This window comes from Magallana gigas, chromosome 9 (genome assembly GCF_963853765.1).
Source record: "Magallana gigas chromosome 9, xbMagGiga1.1, whole genome shotgun sequence".
NCBI classification, from domain to species: domain Eukaryota; kingdom Metazoa; phylum Mollusca; class Bivalvia; order Ostreida; family Ostreidae; genus Magallana; species Magallana gigas.
Window position 1 is genome coordinate 9,722,846 of NC_088861.1, and position 13,840 is coordinate 9,736,685.

Consider the following 13,840-nt stretch of genomic DNA (forward strand, 5'->3'; position numbering starts at 1 on the left):
GCAAACAACAAAAACAAAAACCAAAAAGATCACCTAAATGGAAAAAAAATAATTAAACTATGTCACAGGTGGTGAAAAGTCATCTCTCAAACGGGACTCGAACCCAGGGCCTCTGGCGTACCGTGCCAGCGCTCTAACCACTGAGCTATTGAGACCCGATGCATTGACTGACATTAACACACCTGTGAACCTGGTGACATACTCCCCCTCTTGGTAGAAATTCGTCCTCGAATTTACGAGTAAAACTCAACGAGTGACTGAAATGTTGTGAAACATGTTCCTAGGGAGTGACCGTAGGTTTTGTAAGTTGGCCGCCAAATGTCACAGGTGGTGAACAGTCAAGTCTCAACCGGGACTCGAACCTGGGTTCGAGTCCCGGTTGAGACTTGACTTTTCACCACCTGTGACACATATATTTGTTGAAATTAACAGACGACTTTAAAATGTGGAAGTGGTGTGGAACCCATTGCCAATGAATGTCTATCACATCAAATAATTATATAATAAGGTAGATTGGGTAATTATTTTGGTCCGACAGTATAAAGGATTGAACTTTTATTGTTTGAGGGGTGGATGGACCCAATATAAAACCAAAAAAAATCGTTAATAAAAATATAATACATCATAAATTACGCTTAAAATTTGTAAATATCAGCATAATATAATATAGAGACTTATTTTATTAGCATTTCATTTTTTCAATTTTTTTAATCACAAGACAATAAGAGTGTAAAAATTTTGACTTTTTTCTAAGACTGCTTCATAATTCTGGGACCAGGTCCTCTTATGATGGGTTATGATTAAATAACATCCCAAATAACAATCCCTCAAAAACAAGTTATGATGTCTTTATTAATATTTGGGATAACTTTTTTATAGTTTATGTTAATATTTATTGGGTTTTCGCATGTTGAGATCCCCGGGGTAATCTAACACCTCTTTTTTTTCCTTTACAACTATATTTCAATTTTAAGAAAAGGTACACACTTTAATTTTTTCCAAGAGGAGAAAAACTGCTACAGTCTATAGATACAAGTTGCCATCAAACTTCAATATGTGATATAGTAATTAACACTAACAAGATGGGGCAATTTTTGTGCAATTAAAATCATTCAATATCATAATATATATTAACAACAGTTACACTCACAGCATTTCTCAATACTTTGCCTGAACTTGAACTTGTATAGTTTTGTCAACATTCTAAATAGTTTACCTTCTCTACAGAAGAGCGCAACAGGGGAGACAATTCTAACAGTAGTAATGAAATGCACAAGTCATGTAATGAATAACAATTCTATTAGAAACAATGATAATAACTATTTTTTTTTATTTAAAAGCAAAATAAGGTGTCTCTTTCATGTTAAATTACAAATTTTGACTTCAGTGGATTAAAATCGCTTGTAAAATAAAATTTTAAAAACCAACAAATTTTAATTTTTTTGAAATTGGGATGGTTTTGTTAATTTATTACTTTTTAGTCCTTGAGAGTCCAAGGATGGATTTTATATATTTTTAACAATACATCAGACAGTTTCTTATTAACTCAAAATTTCTAAAAATAATGCGCCATTTTCTGAGAAATTCTTTCTGAAAAATTAACAAAAATGTATAATTATCATTTCTTGTCATCCTGCCAACATTTACACCCTTGGGACTTCATGGTGTAATTAGAAATATGAAAATAAATATGCAAAGGTTAAAGGTTTGAACTTCCTCTTTAAGAATATATTTTATTTTTTTCAAACATTGTTTATTCATGTTGTAATTAATTACTGAATTTGACACTTTTTCTCTTAACTTTTCTGGTATTAGAGGCAAATCAACCAGAATGCAATACTGGCCGTTACTATAAATAAAAACATCCAGTGCAAAAACAAACATCATATACCTGACTCTAGATGGGTATCCTTTAAATCTATGATAAAATTCTGTTCATTCTTGAGACTTGCTGCCACAGCTTTTTTCCATATTTGCATGGTTCTCTCGTAGACATGCTCTTAAGTGTCTTACCTTCAACTAATACTGTTATCCAATGGCCAAGCGCATCCTTACAATATTTTCCAATCTTATTAAAGTCAAATTAATGTGCCCTTTTTATGTCACTTACAAACCATGTTAATTAGGTGAACACATTAATATTCAACGGAAGCATGTTGTATATTGAATACAACCTCAAATTTTAAATATTTGATTATGTGACAGTTGACTTGTTCTCAAAAGCCTTCTCAAAAAACTGTAAAAGAGGCACTAATTTTAATCAATCATTTTTATCATTTCAACTAAAAAAATAAAAATGTTTGAGCCTGCGTGAGCGGAGAGTCATCATAACTCAAACTGTTGAAGATTCCGAGTATATAAGATGTTTTGATACTGGTTGAGTCTATTTGTGGATATTATACAATTGAACTACTAACATAGTTTAACAAACACGTTAGCTGACAGTAGGATACAATTAATAAAACATGTTTTTCACAATATTTCATATCATCTTGTAAAGTGTGTTTATTCGCCGTCTTGCAGGCGTCTGTAGTATGTACAATCCCAGACTTGTAGGCTGTTTTTCTCGTTGAGGCCAAATCGCTATAAAATGCCACATGCAAACAAATTTCAAACACAGAAGCGCTCCTATGGTATACTTTAGACTGGTTCCATAAACAATAGCCCACATTTGGTGCAATACAGGACAATTAATAATTTAATCCTACACAAAAATATAAGGAATTTGGATTAACGGTGTACAATCGAGGTTCTGCATTTTTGTAACAATTGTTGCTATCTAGCTGAAACCAGATAAAAACTTTTTGTGTGTTCAGTTTACAGATTCCATGCATTAAAGGCCAAATCATGCTCAAAAGCAAAAACACTTATTAGACGCATTTCATTAAGCGTCTTACCTTCAACTAATACTGTTATGCAGTGGCCAAGCGCATCCTTGCAATATTTTCCATTCATAGTAAAGTCAAATGCGTGTGCCCTTTTTAAGTTACTTACAAATCATGTTAATTATGTGAACACATTAATTTTCAACGGACGCATGTTGTATGTTGAATACAACCTCAAATTTTAAATATTGGATGATGTGACAGTTGACTTGTTCTCAAAAGCCTTTTAACTTCCCAACTGTAAAGGAGGCACTAATTTTTATCAATCATTTTTATCATTCCAACTAAAAAAATTAAAAAATAGTTTGAACCTGCATCAGCGGAGAGTCATCATAACTCAAACTGTTGAAGCTTCCAAGTCTATAAGATGTTTTGATACTGGTTGAGTCTATTTGTGGATATTATACAACTGAACCACAAACATACTTTAACAAACACTTCAGCTAATAGTTGGATAAAACTAATGCAACATGTTACAAAAACGCTGAACCTCGATTGTACACCGTAATTCCGAATTACTTATATTTCAACTTTCCAAACGTAAAGGAGGCACTAATTTTTATCAATCATTTTTATAATTCCAACTAAAAAAAAAAAGTTTGAACCTGCATGAGCGGAGAATCATCATAACTCACACTGTTGAAGCTTCCGAGTCTCTAAGATGTTTTTGATACTAGTTGTGTCTATTTGTGGATATTATACAATTAAACCACGAATTATGAACATAGTTTAACAACCACGTCAGCTGACAGTAGGATAAAATTAATGCAACATGTTTTTTACAATATTTCATATCATGTTGTAAAGTGTGTTTATTGACCGTCTTGCAGGCGTCTGTAGTATGTACAATCCCGGTCTTGCAGGCTGTTTTTCTCGTTGAGGTCAGATTTGATGCAATACAAAACAAATATAAAATTAATCCTACACTAAAATATAAATAATTCGAAATAACGGTGTACACTGGAAGCGCGGTGCTTTCGTAACAATTGTTGTTATCTAGCTGAAACCAGATCAGAACATTTAATGTGTTCCCTTTACAGATTCTATGCTTTAACGGGGAAAACATGCACGAGGAGGAACACTTATAAGAAGCATTTCATTGAGTGTCTTACCGTCAAATAAAACTGTTATACAATGGCTAAGCGCATCCTTACAATATTTTTCAATCTTAGTAAAGTTAAATTCATTTGCCCTTTTTATGTCACTCACAACTCAAGTCAATCATAAGAACAGATAAATTTCTACGGAAGTATGTTGTATGTTGAATACAACCTCAAATTTTAAATATTTGTGACCGTTGACTTGATAACCAGCTCTTCAAATATGATTTCAAAAGTCTTTAACTTCCTAACTGTCAAGGCGACACTAATTTCTATAAATCGTTTTCATAATTTATTAATAATTTTAAGAAAGAACATGACAGCTGACAGTAGGATAAAATTTTAACATATTGTAAAGTGTGTTTTTTTCACTGTTTTGCAGACGTCAATTATATGTAGAATCCCGGACTTGCAGGCTGTTTTACTTGTTGAGGCAACATCGCTATGACAATGCCACAGGCAAACAAAATTCCCACACAGTAGTACCTTAATGATATACTTTATGTTGGTTCTATGAACAATAGCCCAGATTTGATGCAATACATGACAATTGTTAGTTTAAGCCTCTACTAAAATATAAGCTACATTTGTATTTGAAATAAGGGTGTAAATTCGAAGCGCGGCGCTTTGGTAACAATTGTTGTTTTTAGCTGAAACCAGATCAGAATAATTTTTAATCTGTTCCCTTTACAGGTTCCATAGCATTAACAAGCATTACAAGCGCAAGGGCAGAAACACTCATTTAAGTACTGTACAACAATATCCTCTAGAGATGGTGTGAATCAAATGTGAAAAGTAAAAAACTCTACAGAATTATTAGAAACTTTGAGGTCACAAAATCTTACCAAAATCAATAGCATCCATATTTTTCAAGGCTTTATACAACCATTCCCCATGACAAATTAAATTCTAGGCTTTTTGATATCATCGACAATTGTTTCTTCAATAAAAGTGGAATTCGTAAAAATACATTGTACCTTGTCATTATAAATCTAAAAACTTATTTTGTTAAAAACCATTCTGATTGCACACACAAGTACATGTACTCTGAAGTTGACATTAAAAAGATGCTCAAGTTTCTGATAGACAACATTTGTGTTTTTTTGAATTCAAGTCTTCCAAAAGTCTGCTGGAATTTACATGGATACTAATTGTGCCCTATTGTTAGCAGACCTATTTTTGTATTCATATGAAGCAGAATTTATTCAAAAACTTGCACGTGAAAAAATAAAGAACTCGTTGTGGTCTTCAACTCAACATTCAGGTAAATTGACGACGTATTATCAATTAACAATTGTTATTTCCATACTTACGTCGACTCGATATATCCCAGCGAACTTGAAATAAAAGATACCACTGCGTCTGCGTCATCTATTTCATATTAGGATATTTTACTGGAAATGGACATTGGTGGTAACCTATCAACAAAACTTTATGATAAACGGGATGACTTCAATTTTTCTATGGTCAACTTTCCTTACTTATGTAGCAATATAACCTCATCACCTGCATATGGTGTTTTGCCTCTCAGTTAATTCGATACGCAAGGGCATGCTCTTCGTATGAACAGTTTCTAAGGTGAGGGAAGCTACTGACGAACAAGTTGATAAAGTAGGACTATCAACAGTCTCGTTTGAAGTCATCTTTTCGTAAGTTCTATGGTCGATACAACGGCTTTGTCAGCAGATACAATCTTACACTGGGTCGCTTGCTGACTGAAGTTTTTCATACGAATTGTTAGACATTCATCACCTAATTGTCTACGGAAATTTCTGTTTTTTTCCCGATTACGACAAAAAGTACACGTCGGGTATGACTGGTCAGCAGAGGATGCTCACTCCTTCATGGCACCTGATCCTACCTCTATCTTTTTTTAAGTCCGTGTTGCTCTGCTTTGAATTTATATGTCGTTTTATGGATTTTTGAGATGGTTGACAGTTTGTTATTGTCATTGTTTCATTACACGCATTTCATAGAGAGTTTTACTTTCAAATAAGACTGTTATCTAATAGGTAGACGCATCCCTATGATATTTTTCGATCTAGTTTAAGACAGATTCAAGTGCCCTTTTTAAGTCACTCACAGATCAAGTTAATTATAAGCATAGATGTTTCAACGGAAGTATGTTAAACAAACGTGAAATTATAAACATTCAAAGATGTGACTGTTGACTTGATAATTAACTCTTAAAAATGCTTTGCATTGCTTTGGACTTCGAATTCTTATCGAATACACTAATATTTATCGAGCATTTGTACAGTTCAAAATATGAGATAAGGCAACGTATGTCCCCAAGCCCATTGTGTACAATCCTGTAAATAAAATATTGTTCTAAAAGTATAAAATGAATTTAATACTAGATATAACTTCATCATCATATAGTCACAGTAGTAGTGGTATACAAATAATAGATGCCCCTGAAAATATCAGACCCCTGGATAGCCCCCGGGATATTTTTAATTTGTTATAATATTTTTATGTGTAAAATAACGAGAAAATGAAAATGTGCTATAAGTAGGGAAAGTTATCTCGAAAACTAGATGAACACAACATCATATATTAACAGTGTTAGTGGTATACAGCTTGTGGGTGATTCTGAAAACCTCAGTTCCCATTAAAGGGGTCCTCGATGTTTCCGAGCTTGATCTGTAAAATCTCATTAAATTGAATAGTGGTCTAAATGTAGAGGCTCTAGTCTAAAATACTAGATATGACCATACATGTACATGTATCACAATATTTTCACAATGGTAGTGGTATACCACTAGTAGATGACCCTAAATATTTCAGGCCCTAAGGAAGAGGACCTCGATGTTTCCGATCTTTTTGTATAAAATCCAATTATAATGAATTTTGTTTTATAAGTATGAGTCTGAATTTAAAAAAATAGAGATGACCGCACAACCAAATATTCAAAGTGGTAGTACTAAGCCACTGGTAGATGACCCTAACAAAAGACCTATGGGTCACACCGCTCACCAGAACAAGAGTTACCATTTCTTTGTTTAATTCTATAGCACTATTTATTTTCACAGTGGTAGTGATATACAACAAGTAGATGATCCTGAAAATACCAGACCCAGGACTTCCATTAGATTTTCTCGAATAGAAATAACAAGAAAATAAAAAATGTTCTAAAGGTAGTGAATCAAATCTTAAAAACTTGATGAGTACATCATCATATTTTCACAGTGGTAGTGGTATAGAACTAGTAGATAATCCTATAAATTTCGAAACCCATGGAAGGGGTCCTTGATGTTTCCGAGCTTGATCGGTAAAATCCCAAACTGCGCTAAAAAAACCGACTGCTCACAAAATAAGTCAAATCAAAAGCAAATATATTTCAACGGAAGTATGCTGTATGCTGAATAAAAGCTCATATTTTAAATATTTGATGATGTGACTGCTGACTTGATAACCAGCTCTAAAAAGATGTTTTGCAATGTTTTGGACTACATATTCCTCTGACAAACACTGATATCTATCAAACAATTTTGGAGATAATAATATGAAAAAATAATAGTTAGAACCTGAGGGCAGAGAAATTATAGCTCGAACTGTTATAACTTCTGTGTTTGTAAAAATTTTCGTTACTGATTTAGTCTATTTGTGGAAATTCATTATTGCACCGAAGAATATGAATATAATTGAAAGAACATGTTAGCTGACACCAGGATAAAACTGATGGGACACGTTTTAAACAATGTTTTATGTTATTTTACTGTCGTACAGGCTGCTTTATTTGTTGTGGCTGTCTCGCAATGAAAATGCTGAGCACACAATTTCAGACACAGTAGACCATAGAGGATATATTTTTCTGGTTACTTCTATGAACAACCGTCCTGCCTGGTTGCTATGTGAGACTTTTCAGATTTAAGTCTACTCTGGAATGAAAGTTATTTAAAATATGGGTGTTCACTAAAAGTGTGTCGCTTTTGTAACAATTGTTATTATCTAGCTGAAAACAGATACAGAAATTTTTTCCTTCACAAATTCTATACATTAATAGGGGAAAAAGCACGAGAGCCAGTGTCATATAATATTTTGATACCGAGAAATATTGAATCCAACTTTTCGAAATATTGAACTCCCATTCTAGATACTAAACCCCTGGTTCAATACATGCCTCAGTATACTGAACACGCCTCTGGTTCACATTTCCTTTTGGATAGGGGGTTCAAAAGGTTATGACTGTGATATATTGACACCCCTCTTCCACCCATTTCAAATTGCCAGTGGGGAGGTGTTTAAAATACTATGGCTGCGAAATATTGAATCTCCATCCTAATTCAAATTCCTTCAGTTAAGAGCGGATTCAAAATAGTATGGCCGCGATATATTGAATCCGCCTTTGATTTTCATTGCTGTAAGAGAGGGGTTTCAATATATAATGGTCACGATATATTAAACCACCCTCTAATTTTCATTTCTATTGGAGAGGGGGTTTGAAATATAATGGTTGTGATATATTGTAACCTTCTCCTATTTCCAATTCCCTTTGAAGAGGGGGCTCAAAATATTATGGCCACGATATATCGAAACCTCCCCCTCCCCTCTGATTTTCATTGATATTGGAGTAGGGGCTCAGAATTACCCTAAACTGTTGAGAGATTCCACTTAGGGGATCAGTACATGAATTCATTAGTACCCTAAGGGATTGATAGAGTCTAAGGAGAGGATCACAATAGTAATACATTAGTCGTCTTAAAGATTCAGAGTCCACTGAGGGGATCACAGCACACACAAGCACCTTAGGGTATTGATACAAAAATTACTGGGAGGATCACAACAGTTATACATATTTATTATATGTTCTTACCAAAGGCTATCTATAGACTCTATTCAAGAAAACGTCAGCTATCAAAAGGGTTCATTGATAGGACATACACATAATACATGCATATTGATACATACTGACAGGACTAGAACAGTTAAACATTAGTACCCTAGGCTGCTGATAGAGTCCACTGAGAGAATCAAAACAGTTACACCTTAGTAATCTAGACAATTGATAAAATCTACTGATGAGATCACAACAGTTTAACATTAGTACCTTATGATCTTGATACAATCTACTGAGAGGATTACAACAGATATACCAGTACATAAGTACCAAAGGCTATATACAGTTTACTGTGAGGATCACATCAGTTATACATAAGTAATCTAAGCTACCGGGTATTTAAATATGCAAAGCCCAAAAAGAGGATCACAACAGTCACTACATTAGTACACTTGGGTGACAATACTACTAGGAAAATCACAACAGTTACACACTAGAACTGTCCTAATGGGACTAATACCCCCGCAAGGCTAATTTCAAATGGGGACAAATAATTGAATTGAATAATAAAGGTTTGGAACACATAAAAATAAAAAAAATTCTAAAACTGTAAAAAAAAAAGTTAACAAAGAAAAATTAAAATCAAAATTGTCAGAATTTCACTTTAAATACATATAACAGTAATACATTTACAAATTTATGTGTCTGGTGATATTTTTTTTAATTTAATTGTTTTAACGAAAAATGAACAAAATGACAATAACCCCTCCCTTTGCAGTAAATGGAAATACCGGTAGCCAAGCAATGCTCTTCTGTTGATAAAATTTTGAATATCTTTCTAATAAAAGTCTTGACACTTTCTCCTGTGGTACAATGGAACTTCATATCAGAAATTTCCCTAAACATATGCTCCATCTAAACCATGGCTCAGATAATGGCCCCCTTGGGACAAATGAATTCAGCCACACTTGTCTTTGATGTGCTTATTAGCTCCTAAGAATTTATCATTGACAAACAAAAATGTTGCATTGTCAGTTGATAGAGTACTTATAAAAAATCAATTTATTTAAGACATAAAGACATAAAATCATTAGATCTTGTCTGATCTTAAAAAAATTGCAGGTGCACATCTTCAGATGGTGATCAACATATGTACAAATTTCCAGACTGTTCCATGCAGTAGTAAAAAATTCTATAGGGGGGACAAAGTTGCGTCTACAGACAGACGGAAAGGGTGAAACCAATATACCCCCCTAAACTTTGTTTGCAGGGGTATAATAAGTGTTCCAAGGTCTTTTTAAAATGCTGTCTACTGAAAAGATCACATCACTACATTAGAACCTTAGCTTTTAATAAAGTCCACATGGAGGTTGACAAAAGTTACACAATAGTATCCTATGCTTTTGCTGCAATAACTGAAGAATCACCACATTTTATACACATTGTAAGTTTCCTTGGCTTTTTAAACTGTTCCCTCAGAGTTTAACAATAATTAACATTTTAATATCCTAAGCTATTGAGAGGATAACAAGAACTTTACATTAGTAACCTAAACTATTAATTCACTTAATATCTTACATTATTGGTACTATCCACTTAGAGGATCATAACAGTGACACATAAAAAATATGTGAAGCTATTTCTACAATCCACTTAGAGGATAAAAAAAGTTACATGTTAGTTCTCTTGGCTATTAACATTGTCAACAGAGAGGATCACAACATTCACAACATTTACACATTAATATTTACATTAAGAGTATATTTCCCTTCATGTTTGCAAAGAAAATTTGCAATGTTCAATCTCATGTAAGACACACCCTATTAGGTAAACGCAAATACATGCTAGGGCCTACATACAAGAAGATGGGTGGATAAGGCGTGTAAAATGCCCATACACGGTGGGACAGGCTACTAAAAAATTAAAGGGTCAATAAATTTGATGGGTTATTTTTTAAATCATTAAAAACAGTATATATTTAACGAATCATTGGTTTTTAACCTGTAGGTATGTTCAATACTTGGAATATGTTGACTCAAACAGGCGTATACGTATCAAAACCTGCAAATACTGTCATTTTTTAGAACTTTAAGGCATTTTCTTTTATAGAGTGGGTCTGTGCTCCATATTTTTTTCAAAGTCTAATTAACTAAAGGTCTATTTGAAAGCAAACCGATTTCAATGAACAAAAATGTGGAGAGATGACCCACTATACATTAAAAATACCATTTTGTATCACAATTGAATGTTTTGAAAAAATAATACAAGTCCGGTAGTTCGTGTCCAAAGTCACACATAATATTTAAAAAGCCCACTTTGTTGTGTCTGAAATGGCTCAGTGGTTAGAGTACCTGACATAAGCTATCCTTATATTCCTAGGGTTTTTATGTTCGATAATTTTTTTTCCCCTTAAATTTTGTTAAATGTATTAAAACTGACAATAGTTAGAAACTTTGCTTTTGTAAACTTGTATTATAATATATTTGAATAGATTTAATTGGGGAAAAATAAATTCAAAATTGTATTTTACTACTAAACCGAATGGGCATTTGCGCCATCTTATTCCCCCATCTTCTTTCTATTTATTTGGAACACCTCTAATTATACTGTAGATTTAATGTAAAAAATAGAAACTCTTAAACAAAATACATGAAGTCTGCTACAAATATTAATGAGGAATTTAAGTGAAGAGAAAATGGGTGATTATTCAAAAGCAGATTTTGATATCAACTTTGATGATAAGGGCATTCTATAAATGTATGGCTCAAATAACTGTAAGATTCACTGCTCCTTAAAATAATTGAGAACCAAAACCTTGGCTTCAACAAAAAGAAGTATAGCACCTTTTTCTCATTATTTCGCCTACACCTGTGTTTGGACATAAAGTACCTGTTACTAAAAATAGCTTCAGGTACCTAGCTGTCGTAATATAATTTTCAGAAACTGGGATACACTGTACTGATTTTATAATGGTGTCAGAATGTTAGCTAAGTGGGAGGACACCTCTGTAACAACTGATTTGTCATAAATTCGGGAAACTCTGTATATAACAGTAGTTTTAGTATTCTGAACAGTGATAGGTTCAAGCCAAATGCAATGGATCTAAGTGTAAATAGAGAACATGTATAGGGTTAATGAAGAGATCTATATTTTTATATATATATATTGGGTGTGCTCATACTCAGTCTGAATTAAACATGATAATTAAAAAAAAAACCCAGAAGAATAGATACATGTAACTTAACCTCTCTATTCTGTTCATGTTTCAATTTAAGTGAAAAAAAGATTACTACTTAGTGGATTCAACCCAGCGACCATAAAATTAAAAAGACCTCCGCGTTACCACCAGGCCACGCATCTAACATTTTCAGCAGATGCATTTTCAATATATATGGCTATTTACATGATTGGAATAGAAAAGACACTAATTGAAATATTTGTCTAATTTTCAGTACGAAGACCACATTAAACCAAAACTAATTCAATCTAAACGTGTACTATAAAACCTGTAAAACATACATTTAATTTTAATCAGATGTCTTTGGTGTAGAGTGATTCAAATATTCAAATATCCAATTTTTTATCGTATACTAACTACTTTCCTCTATATCCCCAACAAAACAGGAATATTTTAATGATGTCGTGTAAGATAATTAAGACTCTTAGAGCATAGTGATTGTGTTATTTGCGTTTCTTTGAACATATTTAAACTAAATATTGTATAATATTGAAAATGTTTGATGTATGCAAAAGGCTATATTGGAGGCCAAATCTTATATTAAGTGTGCTATACCTCTTTAACCAAAAACCAGAACAATCTGAATCTTGTGAACAGTCACATGCAAAGGTATTAATGAAACTTGCTATTTATTAAACATGTTAAAATGTTTCATTATGAGAAACATAATACATCATAGTAATATACTATATAAAGAAAATAAAATGTAGAAAATAGGGATAAATTAGGCAAAAAATGATTAAATAAATAATACATTTAAACATTTATTATTCCTTTGAACAAAATAGAAAAGAATAATGAAATATTACACCAAATTTTTAACAAGAGGCTAAGGGCCACATCACTCACTTGAGCAACAATACTAAGAACTCTGATCAAATCAGCATTACAGTGAGTAAGTGCCTAAATCAAGCAGTATCAAAACCAATATCTCTTGAAAACTAAGAACTAAAATAGATCTTGCACAGAAAGTTAAAAATGTGCCAATTTTATTGACATATTCTTTATCGTTGATACCCTTTTGTTGCTTTAGTAATTGTGAGAAAATTCGTCTCTATTCCTTTGAAAAAAAATCCTGCGTTTCTGGCTACACTTTTCTTCAGGTAATCATGGCTTGATTAAACTTAAATTTAATATGAACAACCTGTATTTACACACAAGTTTGAGCTTTTCTGGTTGAATGCTTTTCCAGACAATTTAAACAAAATATTTCTATATTTTCCTATGTAAAAATTTAACAAACTTGAATCCCTTTCCCCAAGTGATACTTTGTACCAAGTTTGGTTGAAATCGACCCCGTGGTTCTGGAGAAAATGAAAATGAGAAAAATTTACGACAATGACAGACACAGAGATTCAAAACTCTAACAAATGAAGAATGGTGAGATTCTTTGATTTGAGCTCTAGACAAAAACAACTTCAGGTAATGTGAGTAAGCTCACAAATGATACCCTCCGCTAAGAAAAATCAACACTCAAAGTTTTTTTCTATTATAGAAAATAATGGATTCTCTCTATTTCACCGTCCATATTCTATATATAACAACTGCTTTATTTTTAAAAATTGTTAATGCTAATAATATGAGTACACAAATTAATTTTTTTTCTTTAAATTCACTTTTATGTCAACTTAATTGTTAATGCATGAAGACATCTGCATCCTCTTGAAAATAAATATGACTGGAATCAAACGTTAATCCACATGTCAAGCAGCCATTAAATCTTTTGAAATTTTGGAATACCGAGCCATATTTTTTCTCCAAAAAAAAAAGCATTTTCAGAGAAGTGGGCAGGAGTGAAAAACTAAAATTTAATTTTATGAGGCAAAACATATGC

At 32.7% G+C, this 13,840-nt stretch overlaps 1 protein-coding gene across 3 annotated transcripts in view; it reads left to right on the forward strand.

The window, feature by feature from the left end:
• LOC117692238 (putative leucine-rich repeat-containing protein DDB_G0290503) overlaps positions 1-13,840 on the forward strand; it is a 1,014,555-nt gene that overhangs the window by 546,693 nt on the left and 454,022 nt on the right. The gene's annotated exons all lie outside the window — the stretch shown is intronic.